The sequence below is a fragment of the Crocuta crocuta genome, unplaced genomic scaffold (genome assembly GCF_008692635.1).
Source record: "Crocuta crocuta isolate KB4526 unplaced genomic scaffold, BGI_CrCroc_1.0 scaffold213, whole genome shotgun sequence".
Classification (NCBI taxonomy): domain Eukaryota; kingdom Metazoa; phylum Chordata; class Mammalia; order Carnivora; family Hyaenidae; genus Crocuta; species Crocuta crocuta.
This window is the reverse complement of record NW_027529442.1, coordinates 5826392-5839052: the sequence shown is the minus strand read 5'-3', so window position 1 is coordinate 5839052 and position 12661 is coordinate 5826392. Positions and strand designations below refer to the sequence as shown.

The 12661-nt window shown below is 42.7% G+C and overlaps 1 protein-coding gene across 1 annotated transcript in view; it reads left to right on the top strand.

Moving 5' to 3' along the window:
* MAGI1 (membrane associated guanylate kinase, WW and PDZ domain containing 1) overlaps positions 1-12661 on the top strand; it is a 253203-nt gene that overhangs the window by 195177 nt on the left and 45365 nt on the right.

Here is a 12661-nt window from a genome sequence, read left to right as displayed (position 1 = left end):
TGAATACATGTGTATATAAAAAAAAAAAAAAAAAAAAACCCAGCAGGGACTAGCCAAAATCAGACAGGAGAGGAAGCAAAGAATCCTGGTATTTGATCCTCCACAGTGAGAAATCTGTGAGCGTCCTCCTCTCTGAAAATACTTGCTGGGTGAGTGTGTATTTCATTTCCAGTGTGAATTTCTGTTACTTACCCTTCCCTGCCATAAATGCAAAGTACTCCTTCAAGGAAGTACCCTGTGATACATCTCGTTCCCAGATAAAATATTTCATTAAATAGCCTTGCAATTCTTGTATCCTCTCTGCATCTTAAATGTACTTGACCTATAAAAATTATTTCTAATTGAGATTCATCCCAAATGGGACCATGTGTGTGTTGGGGTGTGTATGTGTATGGATGAAACAAATTCCCATATTCTGTCTTGAAGCAAATGCAATTGGCAAAATGACTTTTGACTCACTGAAACCTGAAATCTAATAGTCGAAGAAAGCCCCAGTTTCCGCTGCATCCAATAGCTATATGGGGCAGCAAATCATTAGAAACCGACAAAGTCAAGCAAACAGCTTTCCTCCTTCGTAGTTCACATAATCACTTAGTCCAATTCAGATACTGTTTCAGCAAAAGGATTTTAAAGACATCTAATATCTCCATGGGAGATGAATGGGGCTGCTCCTCACATGTCATCTGCTCTTTGGAAAAATCTGACCCTTCAGTAAATGGCTCCTTAGGTCTGACTTGCAGACACTTTGAATAATGTAATGCTGCAGGACTGCCAAGTTGGATTGGATCGCCTTGCCCTTGTTACTTAGGACCTGTGTTTTCTAAAGCTAATATGGTTTCCTGATACGAAACAAAGTCTGATATGGTGCCGGGTGGCTTCAGTCACAATTAAGCAGTTTGGTGATAAAGTTAATTGAAATGACCAAAAAGAAACCCTTACAGAGCAATTGGGAAAGTTTCCCTCCTATTTTGCAAAAGTACCTTGTGACAGAAAAGTGATTGTCATGGTGGCAAGGTTATTAAAACTGCTCAAGAGATCCATGTGTTTAGCTGAAGGAAAGGACGTGACATATTCTTCTTCATCAGTCTTTGTTTGCTTTTTGTGTGGAAGGGTAAGGCATTGGGAATCTTTGAACTCCATGTTGGCATAAAAGTTGCTTTTCTGAAGAAAGATGTGAAGGGTATCCTTAACCGAAGAATTACTTAGCCTCTGAAAGAGTCTCTGAGAACATACCCATTTGCTGGAGCCCAGAGCTGCGGGCTTCGGGGTTTCTTTGTGAGTCTTCAGTTCATTCTGAGACCAGAGCCATCCGTTGTGATGGGAATTTAGAACACAAGGTGGCACAGCGGAACCTTGCTCTCCGCACGGAGGGAGGCAGCCGTGAGTTGAGCTGAGCCCGGCAGCTCACGAATAAATCAAGAAACAGCCCAAGGATCAAGAGCTGTTAAGCAGTCACAGCAGCAATGATGATGATCAAAAGACCAAGCTGCCCCTCCCCTTTGCCTCCTCAGCCCTTCCTGCAGCCCTCAAGATACAAATGCATTCCCCAAGCGCTGCACACTCACACATGCATTCAAAAGGTATTTGCTGAACTGGGGACCAGATACTGCTTTAGGGCTGGAGACTAGCCCTAGAATCAGAGAGCTCAGGTCCCTGAACTGGGGAGAATAAGCAAGTAAATGATAGCAATGAACAAGAGAAACAATAAACAGGTAAACAAATAGAATGGGCTTAGAGAATCACAGGGTCTCTGGAAACAAACTGGGCTGTGCAAAGAAGAAAGTGTCCTAAGTAGGGTCACCTTCGGATCTCCTGACGGCCTGGATCCCCAGATGGCGTCTCCAAAGTAGCGACATTTGAGGAGAGCCCCGAGTGATGAGAAGCCACACATGTAGGTCTTCAGGCACGGTGTTCCAGGTAGAGGGAACGGCCACTGCAACGGCCCAGTGGATTAAAAGGAATTAGTCTGGAAGTGAAGAGTGTCCTTCTGGCTGGAGCATGGGCAAGGGGAAGGGTAGCGGGAGATGAAATTACAGAGACAGGGTCAGACGAAAGAAGGCTTTGTGGGACACGGAGGAGAGCTTGTACCTCATTGGAACTGTGTTCGGAAGCCATAGAAACATGTAGCCTGCAGACCATATAATCTGATTTATGCTGTAGAAAGATGTTTCTGGCCCCTGTGTGGATAATGGATTAAAGGGGATGAAGAATAAAGTGGAGAAGGATTCTTAGGTTCTTACAGACATCCCGGCTAGAAAAGCTGGTGGCAGTGGAGACAGACAGACATTCAGGATACATTTTGGAAACCTGTGTGGTAGGAAATATAAAGAAGCCTCAAAAAGGGCCTTAAATTTCAGGGGTTTAGTGTCCTATAAGGTTAAAACAATTCAGGAAGCTTTCCTGGACCTCTTTCTTGGTCCTGTGCCTAACTTTACATTGCTAAAAATAAGGCAGCTCGGATAAAAATCACCATACAAGTCAGTAACCCTGAAGAAAAGGATCCTGGCATGTTTTTTTTTTTTTTTTTTCTTTAACCTAGAAGCTTCTCAGCACCAATTACAGTGATAGGTTTCCTTTCGGGGCCAGTGGCCTTAAAATAAAGGGCCCACACAGTATCCTGTTTTCCCAACCCAGAAAAGGAATCCTTATTGGTTTTTTTCTTTCAATGAGCTATTTTGAGCTATTCTTTCATAATCCCCCCTACACATTCTAAGTAGCTAAAAGTCAAACCTTCAGCATTAGAGGAACTGCCTTGAAGCTTCCAGGCTACAAGCAGTGTCTCTTCCTCCAGGGAGACTTCGACAAGCATGGGGAATAACAGGGCCGGGGGATAAGGCCAACCCTTAAGCATTTGCACAAAAAGCAATTCACACTTGAAACACGGGTGTTAGGGGGGCACCTGGGTGGCTCAGTCGGTTAAGCATCTGACTTCGGCTCAGGTCATGATCTCATCGTTCGTGAGTTTGAGCCCCACATCAGGCTGTGTGCCGACATCCTGTTGTCGAGTTCTTTGTCTCCCTCTCTCTTCTCCTTCCCATTCATGCTCTGTCTCTCTCTCTCTCTCTCAAAAATTAAACATTTAAAAAGAACTAGAGGTGCTAAAAGCCAAGCTCTCAGCGCAGCTGGTAGGGAGTCTTCCTTAGAGGTAGAAGCATTTATAGAGGAAGAGAAGACTCTGTGCCTAAATACTCGAACTACACATGTTTCCAAGCAACATAGAGTTAGAGAGCCTTCTTCGAACCACTTGAGAAAATGACTTAATTCCACCCTTAAAGAGTAGATCTTGGTAGGAATAGTCTCTGGGGAAGAAAGATGGGCCTCATCTTTCTAATGACAAATTAGTGGTCTTTTTCAGTTGACAGTTCTTTTTCTTTCCCCTTCTGGAAAGAAGATGCCATAACTTGCCCTACTTCTGACTCACTCATTTTTCCTGCACCTAATTATTTAAAAAATCATGTTATTAGGTAGTGTCGGGATACATTTGCAAGCTAGAAAAGCTCCTACCCACTTTGGAAACTAGTTTATAGGGTTTGGATGTCAGCCAAGCTGTTAGCTTTAAAGACTTGCTTCATTGCCCCCAACTCATAGACCAGTCTTGTTATATTTTTAATATGTGTAGCCTTGAATGGTCAATGATTTAGGTACTTTGACTTGGGGTAAAATAATCAGGGAACCTCATTGGCTATGCTTAGTCTCCCATGCTTATCTCTACAAAGAGAACTTTTCATAAATCCACATCACGATTATGGGTTCAGGATACCTTGACCTGTTGACCAGTAGGATGATACCCATGAAGCTGTAGGCTGAATTTTTATGAATGCATTTTTTATGTATAAGCACCCCTTCATAGTGGGCTGTGGTCCAGAATGGATTAAGCACCTTTGAATGAGACTGTATAGATCAGTGTTCAAAAGCACAGCCTTGGCATTAGACCAAGTCTGCTCTCAGCTGCTCACCTGAGTGTGTGACCATGGCCATGTTCCTTAATCATCAATGTCCCGGTTTTCTCATCTGTAAAATAGGGATGATATTAGTACTGAACTCAGCGGTTGAGAAGAATAAGTGTATGTCAAAAGGCAAGCTCTCAGTTCTTGTTAGTTAATTTTACTACTCATTTGCTTTTATTCCGCATATAGAAGACCTCGTTTTTTACAAAAATATACAAATGAAAAGAGAAGCCAAGTTTTTGACCCTTCATGGTATATTCCACATGTTTTGGGGAGTCAACCACAGTAGCACTAGTTATTTTATTGCCCATTCTGAAGTGACCATTTATCTCTCAAGAATGGCATGGTCACAATACTTTTAAGCAGCTCAAAGTATTAATGACCTTGGGTCTCTCCTCACCTGTGCCAGTTCAAGGCTTATGACTTTGAAGTGAAAGGCTCTGTAAACTATTAGCAGCCACCAGACTTGCAAGCCGTTTATTTCTCTTTGGGACATATTTATTAGGCTGTATGTACTATGTCATTGAAGCTGACTTCTCTGTCACTGTAGAGCCGTGCAACTATGTTCTTCTCACCAAATGCCAACTGACACACATCAGGAGCTACTTATTACAGACATGTGAGGTCCAGCCATCTCTTTAGATTATGACGTCCATAATATTTTGTAATGACCATTATTAGGTCCCCAAAGGAAAGAATGTCTTCCTCTTTTTGGAGACCTTGGGACTGATGCTCTTGTTCTTGGCAGTTAGTATCATCTTTGCATTGAAACATGATAGTTTGGTCATAGTATTTAATTGGAGGAAGGAGGAGAAAAAACAAAGGTGTAAAGTGGAACCATTTTTTAATTTTGTTTTATGGATTCAGTCTTGAAACATATGGCATTTGTAAGGTCCTTCGGTGAAAATGTACTCTAGTTCAAAGTTGGCCTTGAGTTTATGTTGGCACACTGATTTCACTTTACACACAAAAAAACTTTTAGGGGCACCTGAATTGCTCAGTCGGTTAAGCGTCCGACTTTAGCTCAGGTCATGATTTCGTGGTTTGTGAGCTCGAGCCCCGTGTCCGGCTCCGTGCTGACAGCTCAGAACCTGGAGCTGTTTCGGAGTCTGTGTCTGCATCTCTCTCTGCCCCTTCCCCGCCCATGCTCTGTCTCTCTCTTCAAAAATAAATAAACATGAAAAAAAATAATAAAATAAAAATTAAAAACTTTTTGAAAAGCTCATCATCATTTTTCAATCAAGCATCTGTCATCACATGGTGCTCCCAACCTCCTGACCCCACGATTAAATACCAGCCCTCCTTCAGTTTTAAGCTCATTCCCTCCGCCCTTTTCTTCTTCTTGGATTAGCATTCTTCTTTCATGCTCCTAAGAGCAATAGTGCTTCTTTCCGCCGTGGCCCTTAGCACTGACCACACTCAATTTTATATATTGCTTTTTTTATTTTTTTTCTTTTTAAGACAGACTGTGAACTCGTCCAGGTCGGGGCCATGTCTGATTTACCTTTATCTCTTCAGTGATGCTTCGGTAGGCATAGGGCAAGGCTCAGTAAATCTTGCATGGGTGAGCAGTCACGTGGACCGTTCCTTCTCAGCTCAGATCCTGGCTCTGCAGGAAAGGCGTACTTACCCACCCAGGGTAAACTAGCTTTGCATCCCAGGCACAGCCTCTTCCATCACCCTGCTTCGATTTCATCACCGAAACTATCCCTCTGAAATTATTTGCTAAGTTATGTATATTCTCTGCTCCCCCATGGAATGTGAGCCCTGTAAAAACAGGACCTTGTAGACCTAATTCATTGCTTTAATTCTTGCCGGCTCTTGGCATACAGCAGGCCCCTAGCACAGATTGGTTAGGTGAGGGAGGGACTGAATTCCTTTCCTATCTGCAATGGAAAAAGCCAGGGCTGAGTGTACCTACCTTTTGCAGTTTTCTGGACCCTCCTTAGTATTTTATCAGTAGGGTGAGTGCAGTTTAAATGCAATCCTGGTTTATATGTGTGTGTTTGTTTAATTTTTTTTTATGTTTTAGTTTTGAGAAGGAGATAGAGACAGCATGAGCAGGGGAGGGTCAGAGAGAGAGGGAGACACAGAATTTGATGACAGGGTCTAGGCTCTGAGCTGGCTGTCAGCACAGAGTCCGACGTGGGGCTCGAACCCACAACCCGTGAGATCATGACTGGAGCTGAAGTCAGACGCTTAACCGACTGCGCCACCCAGGTGCCCCTGTTTGTTTGTTTGTTTGTTTGTTTGTTTTAATGCTTATTTGTTTTGAGAGACAGCACACGCATGGGGAGGGGCAGAAAGAGAAGGAGAGAGAGAATCCCAAGCAGGCTCCACACTGTTAGTGCAGAGCCCAACATGGGGCTTGATATCATAAACCGTGACCTGATATCATGACCTGAGCCAAAATCAAGAGTCAGATGCTCAACTGACTGAGCCACCCAGGTGCCCCCTGGTTTATACGTTTTGTGTTAAGCAAACTAACCTAACAAAAAAACCAGTTGGTAGAGATGATCCAGTTGGCTCTTTAAAGAAGGGTGACTAGCCATTAATGTTAGTTATTTAAAGTCCCTGATCTGCAGTGAAGTAATGATCAATTCTGCCTGGCTGAAGAAATCACAGATTTTCTCACTCTGTCCTTCCCACACCCCTCCACATTGGTTGTTCATGCATCTCTGAGTGTTTTGATCCATGCACATCCTGCCTGTCCCCGTCCCCCCAATAAAACATTACCCTATTAGGTTCTCTATTCTTTCATGCAGCAGATTTTTGCTGATAAATATCAGTGTGCTGCAAAGTCCTTTAATACAGTTTCCCTTCTCAAACAATGTTTACACGGTACCCTTTAGATCTTCCCAAGAAAGAAGAAGCAGCAAGCACTGAAACTTTTCTCTTTCTGCTTGATCCTTCTCATTATCCTCGCTATTTGCAGATAAAGCATTTAATATACACTGTCCTTATTAGAGGCACCGACTTAGCAGAAGTCAGTCTCACCCCAGAAGTTGCATCTAACACCATAGCCATGTGCTTGGACAAGATGATTTAACCTGAGGTTCATAGAACCCAACAGAATTGGCTTCTCAAGGTTACTGGTTGAGATTTCAGAGACTGCTGGAAATGATACACAAAATGATGGGCTTCTGTGCAGCTTTGCTTCAGAGAGGCTCTAAGAGCTTTTTTACCCTATTTTCAATCAGGGCCATGGCCCAGTAATTTATAACACAGCCACTTCAGTGGAATGGTAGTCAGTGAGCCAAGAGAGAGCTAGAACAAACTCCAGGTGATGTTTAATCTAGCACTGCATCAAAGTGAATAAACACATACCATTGTCCAGACTCACTGAATAATGCTTCTGTGTTTATAATTGTAGTTGTGTGTCAAATCTGGAAAACTTGGGAGAGACTCAAAACAATATGAGTAACTTATTAATTCTAGAATTCAGAAAAAATATTTTAATACCTGTTCTTGTAGTCTTTGGGTTTGTGATGTATGTATGTGATATATACATAAATAGCTATTTTTACAATGAGTTTGTATTCTGTGTACAGTTTTATCCTGCTTTCAACGTCTTGTTTCACTACTACTTTTCCACATCACTAAATGTTCTTCACTGTACCCATTTTTAATGGATTCGTCTGTTCTTAGAAGTTGTTTCCAACTTCTATCTTCTTTAAATAATACTCTGTTGAACATCTTTTTAGAGAAATCTTTGTGAGCCTCTCTGATTATTTCCTTAATCCAAACTCTTAATGATGAGTTTTTTGTCATAAAGTCAGCTATAATTTTTGAATCCAGCATTTAGTATTGCATATTGATGTGTTTTAGAATCAGAAAGATAGTGGGGTCTGAGATGAAAATGTGCACAGGAGCAGTCTATTCTGTTTCAGAATCTAAAAATAGCTCCAGACCCAATTCTCATGATCTTTTTTCCGAGGCTTTCAGTGGTCTCCATGAACTAACCACCTGATTGCCTCAGTCAATCAATCGATCAATCTCTCTCCCTCTCTCTTACCCTCTGTCTTTTTTCACTATAGGTAACAGGCCCCTGCTCCTTGAACACTGCATTACCTGATTCAAAACCAGTGCTGTTTTCTTTTCTTTTTTTTTTAAATTTTTTAAATGTTTTTGATTTATTTCTGAGAGAGAGAGACAACGTGAGCAAGGGAGGGTCAGAGAGAGAGGGAGACACAGAATCTGAAACAGCCTCCAGGCTCTGACCAGCTGTCAGCACAGAGCCCGATGCAGGGCTGGAACCCACACACTGTGAGATCATGACCTGAGCCAAAGTCGGACGCTTAACCGACTGAGCCACCCAGGCGCCCCCACCAGTGCTGTTTTCAATCACACATGCTGCGATGCAAAATTTTAAAGAATCCCATGCGTTGTAGGACGTGTGGATTAGCAACATAGTGTGTTGTAGGACGTGTGTTGTAGGACGTGTGGATTAGCAACATAGTGTATGTTAGAATGCAAAGGAAGAGACCAAAGTGTTTCCATTAAAATGCTCACACCTAGAGACCAAGTACACAGTGAGTTTACTATCACAAGGAAAACAATGTAAATTAGCGGCATAGTACAGTTTTTATCACTTGTTAGATCCACATGATCTATCACATTGCGTGTGGCAATGACTTTATGATGCACCCTTTCAAAGCCTTTTGGATGATTTTTTTCTTCGTTCTCTCAGTTGGTGAGGTTGGTTGACATTCTCACTTCCTTTAGCCTGGAGGAAGTTAGGTGCAAAGAAGTCTGATTTCTTTCCCACGGTTCAGGCTTGATCATCTTGGTGCCGAAAGGGCAGTGCTTGGCTTCTGTTTGGCCTCGGGGGAAGCGTAGCTGAGCTATCCACATCTTCCCTCTGTCCATTTAGTCAGCAGGATAAGTAACACAAGTCTTAATCTCAACAGGGCGCTTAAGGAAACTTTGCATGTATATATTAATTTGGGGAGAAAGTAAGCAATTCTTGAAGGCTGTAGAGGTAAACCATGGCTCCCGAGATTTAAGAAGAGTGCAGTAAAATGTTCTGAAATTTGCTGTATTCTTCTGACTTTAAAAGGCTTTTGTTTATTGTGGTATCCATCTGTGTGTACATGTGTGTTCATAAATAAATAAAGCTTTGGTTGTAGAAGATACTGAAATAGGTAATAAAACCATCCATGATCCCTTGAGCCAAAGGACACACAGTTTTGCCATGTAACCTTCTAGTCTTTGTTTCCAAATGCATATATATTCTATTTTTACTTTTTCCTATAGATCTTTGCATACAACCATTATAAAACTTGAGCAAGAATAACATTTGCCATTTAGTTGTATGAGAACATGTTTAGTAGCGTGGTTTTATGGTCTTGGTATTTAAAAGGGAAGAGTTATTCATGTTATTTGGTCAGATTCCAGCCACTAACAGAGAATTTGCCATTTGTTTTCTCCAAAAGGACATTTCTTTTTTTATAGGGAACTTTGGAACTTCAGGTCCCAACTTTTCTCACTTGTATAAATGACACTCAGACTCACACTTTGAATGTACGCTTTCCCGTAAAAGTTTTCTGGGACCCCTTTGAAATAGCATTTGCCACCTTCTAGGCTCTCAGAGCAGATGGTGCCATCCATTGACTCTTTCTTCCTCCTCTTCTCAAAATCTCCCTTCCTTTCCCTGAAGGGAGCAGGTGAGCGCATTACAACAGGTGCTGTTTCTTCCCATATGCCCCACGCGTAGTATGTGACACGATTTCTACAACACAAGCTTCCTGTTGGCCCCGGGAACACAAGGTGTGATTTACCCTGGGAAAACCACCGTAGTGCTGTCAAGTGTGGGGTCATGCTGCTTTCTGTTGCCCATCCAGCGTGGGGTGGCCTGCACTCCACCCTCGCTCGGTAAGAACCACATCCTCGGCTTTCTAGGTCTTGGAAAATTCTGCCAAAGGGCGACCTCTTTTGCATATTTTCCATGAGGTCTCCCAGCTGTTCTTAAACTGTCTGAGTAGTTTTGGCTAAAATACATTATAAATTGTAATCAGGAGCTTTGTTCCCACATTCATATTCATTAGATTTTAAGATTTAATGACTGTGTGGACTTAAAGCACATCCTTGATTTCTTTTTTAAAAAGCACTCAAGTAGAGTCTTGCGATTTTTGACTCTTTGAATACTAATTTACGGCCAACTTTGAGCCCTATAAAAGGTGTAGCTTTTGAAAAACAAGGTAGCAGAGAGGAACGAATTCTTCTCTAAATTAGAAAGTTTTTCTGATTTGCTGTAGAATACAACTTGTAGGGTCAGTTGAGCTGGGATCTTTCAGGATGTTGCACGGACGGCTTCCTCGGAGGGAACAGACTATAACTCTTACCTCAGTTTGCTTCAGACTGGTTGGTTTTGTACACTTCATGGAAGGGCCTTTGATTAATTAATGTTTATGTGTAAATAAATATTTTATTGCCTCAGCAAGGTAGAAATAAGGTGTTCTTGGTGAATAATTCTAGACTGAGGCTCAGTCTGTTTCAAGTAGCCCCTCCGATCCCTGCCCCTCCTTGCCCACCAGAAATATCCCAGTGATGAGTCTGGTGTGGACAGTCATGGAACACGGAGTCCGTGCCTTTGTTCGAGTGTATTTGAAACCGGCCTCCTCCTGCACCCCCCTTTCTGCAGCAGGCTGCTTGCACTGAGCATCGTGTTTTGGAGCCCAGCTGTGTTATTCAGAGAGAGATAGCTCAGTGCTTTTAGCCTCTGCACGCTGCCTTAGAGGTTGGCTGTTCCACAGCTTATTTAGAGCCTCTCGTCCTTTCCAGGTTTCTTTCATACCAGCAGTGCTGTGGTGAGCATCCTTGTACCTGCACTCTCATCGTGTGTTTCTGTATGACAGGGAAAGAAAAGTTCCCGTTATTTTATACATGAAATCTTCAGAGACCAGGAATTTAAGATGGTCGGTTTTATAAACTGCATCTTTAGCAGTGCACAGACTGAAGCCCCTTTCCCTGACTCCTCCTACCTCATTGGAGATTCTTGACACATTTTTGTAGTCACTGGGATCCTGGGTGAAGACAGGTCTGATAAATGCTAACCACAGTGAAATGTTGCTTCTTCCACTTAACGAAGAAGGTCAGTCAGAATTAGGGGGAAAAAATCTGAATTCAAGAACGTAGTATTATACAGCTTTGAAGTATATGCAGTGACCAACATTAATAAAACTGAAGAAAATTCCTTAAGGCAGTCACATTAATGAACAAATAAATGCACCTCATCATTTTTAAAGAATAGTGAGCCCGCCAGATTGCTTAGCACAGTTATCCTTATCCACAGGTAAAATATTTCCACGATAGTATTTTTTATATTTTAACCTGTTAGGCAGATGACTTTCCCTAGTGAGAGGAAGACCACCATAGCCACTTCCTTCCTGAATGGTGTCAGTTCACAAAGGCAGGTGAAAGAGTTGACAGTTGAGGGCGGCTGTTCTGTAACAGGTGTGAGGCTTTGAAATGTTTTGTCTATTTAAGTATCATCATCCTGTGAAGGGAGTCTTACCATCTCTGTTATATAAACTGAGACTCTCAAGCATGAACGGTTCTAAAGCCAACTTGATGAAGGTCTGCCTTCTACATTCTTGCTGCACTTGAAAGAGTCAGACTCTTTCTCCCCACCCCCCGTCTCCCAGTCTCCTTAGCTGGGGCCCTCAGACCTCCTGCATCAGAATCTCCTGGAAGATTTGTTCATAACGCAGATTCCCTGGCTCTTGAAGGTGGGGCCCAGGATTCTGCATTTGTAAAAGTCTCTAAGTTCTCATGTACTCGGAAGTCTGAGAGCCACTTGGCCAGGCCGTGGTGACCTCGTTTTGGTGGTGATGTGATGAGCCTTGCCAGAAGAGTGTCCCCAGTGCCTTTGGGGACGAGTAATCCGTGACAAGCCATGCCTCACTCGCAGTGGGCACATTAGCAGCACTTCTCTGCTGGCTTCCTCCTACTCACCCACTTCGTTGCCTCGTGTTACTTGTGCTGAACTTAGCACAGCTCATGGTTTGACAAGTCACTTCCCAAAAGCATTGAAATCATCACACTCCGTGGGGATCATTTTCTAAAAAAGGTTGAAGTTTCCAGTGCAGAATCATCAGATCACAAGTATATCTTTTGTGCCCAGTGCAGATGGAATCTGCATTTTGCATTCGAACCCTTGCTCCAACCAAAAATAAAAAAAAATAGATAAAAAATGAGAAGACCGCTGGCAGAAATGATTACCTTTGAAACACCATTATATGCTTTTATTTTCCATTCTAGCCCTCCTTTGCTGCACTCTCTTGTTGGCAGGTTTCCCATACATCTGCCCCTAATCGCTGCTGACTCTTCTAGAAGTGTGAGGCAGTCACAAGCCCCTTCCAGCTCTCACCCTCCCATGAATGACAGGGTTCTGGAAGAGCCAGCTAGGATCAGTGAATACCTTTTCCTCCTCTGCCTTTCTGTTTCTCCATTATTGTCTTCTCTTAGGTCCATGAAATTTTCTCATTCACTCCCCCAACAATCTGCTTTCCCCTTGAGGGTCTGGCCCCAGCTAGCGTCCTTTCCAACAAGCTAAATAGGAGTGTGCTTGGTTGACTGACAAGCACAGAGAGGTGTGCCCATCATTTGGAGGGGGTCCTACAGCAAGTTGAATTTGTGTTCTCTGCTGGCAAAAGAGCATCCGTCTTTGTTTTAGTGTTGAGCTCATCCAAATAAAGAAGGCATTTCCTCTC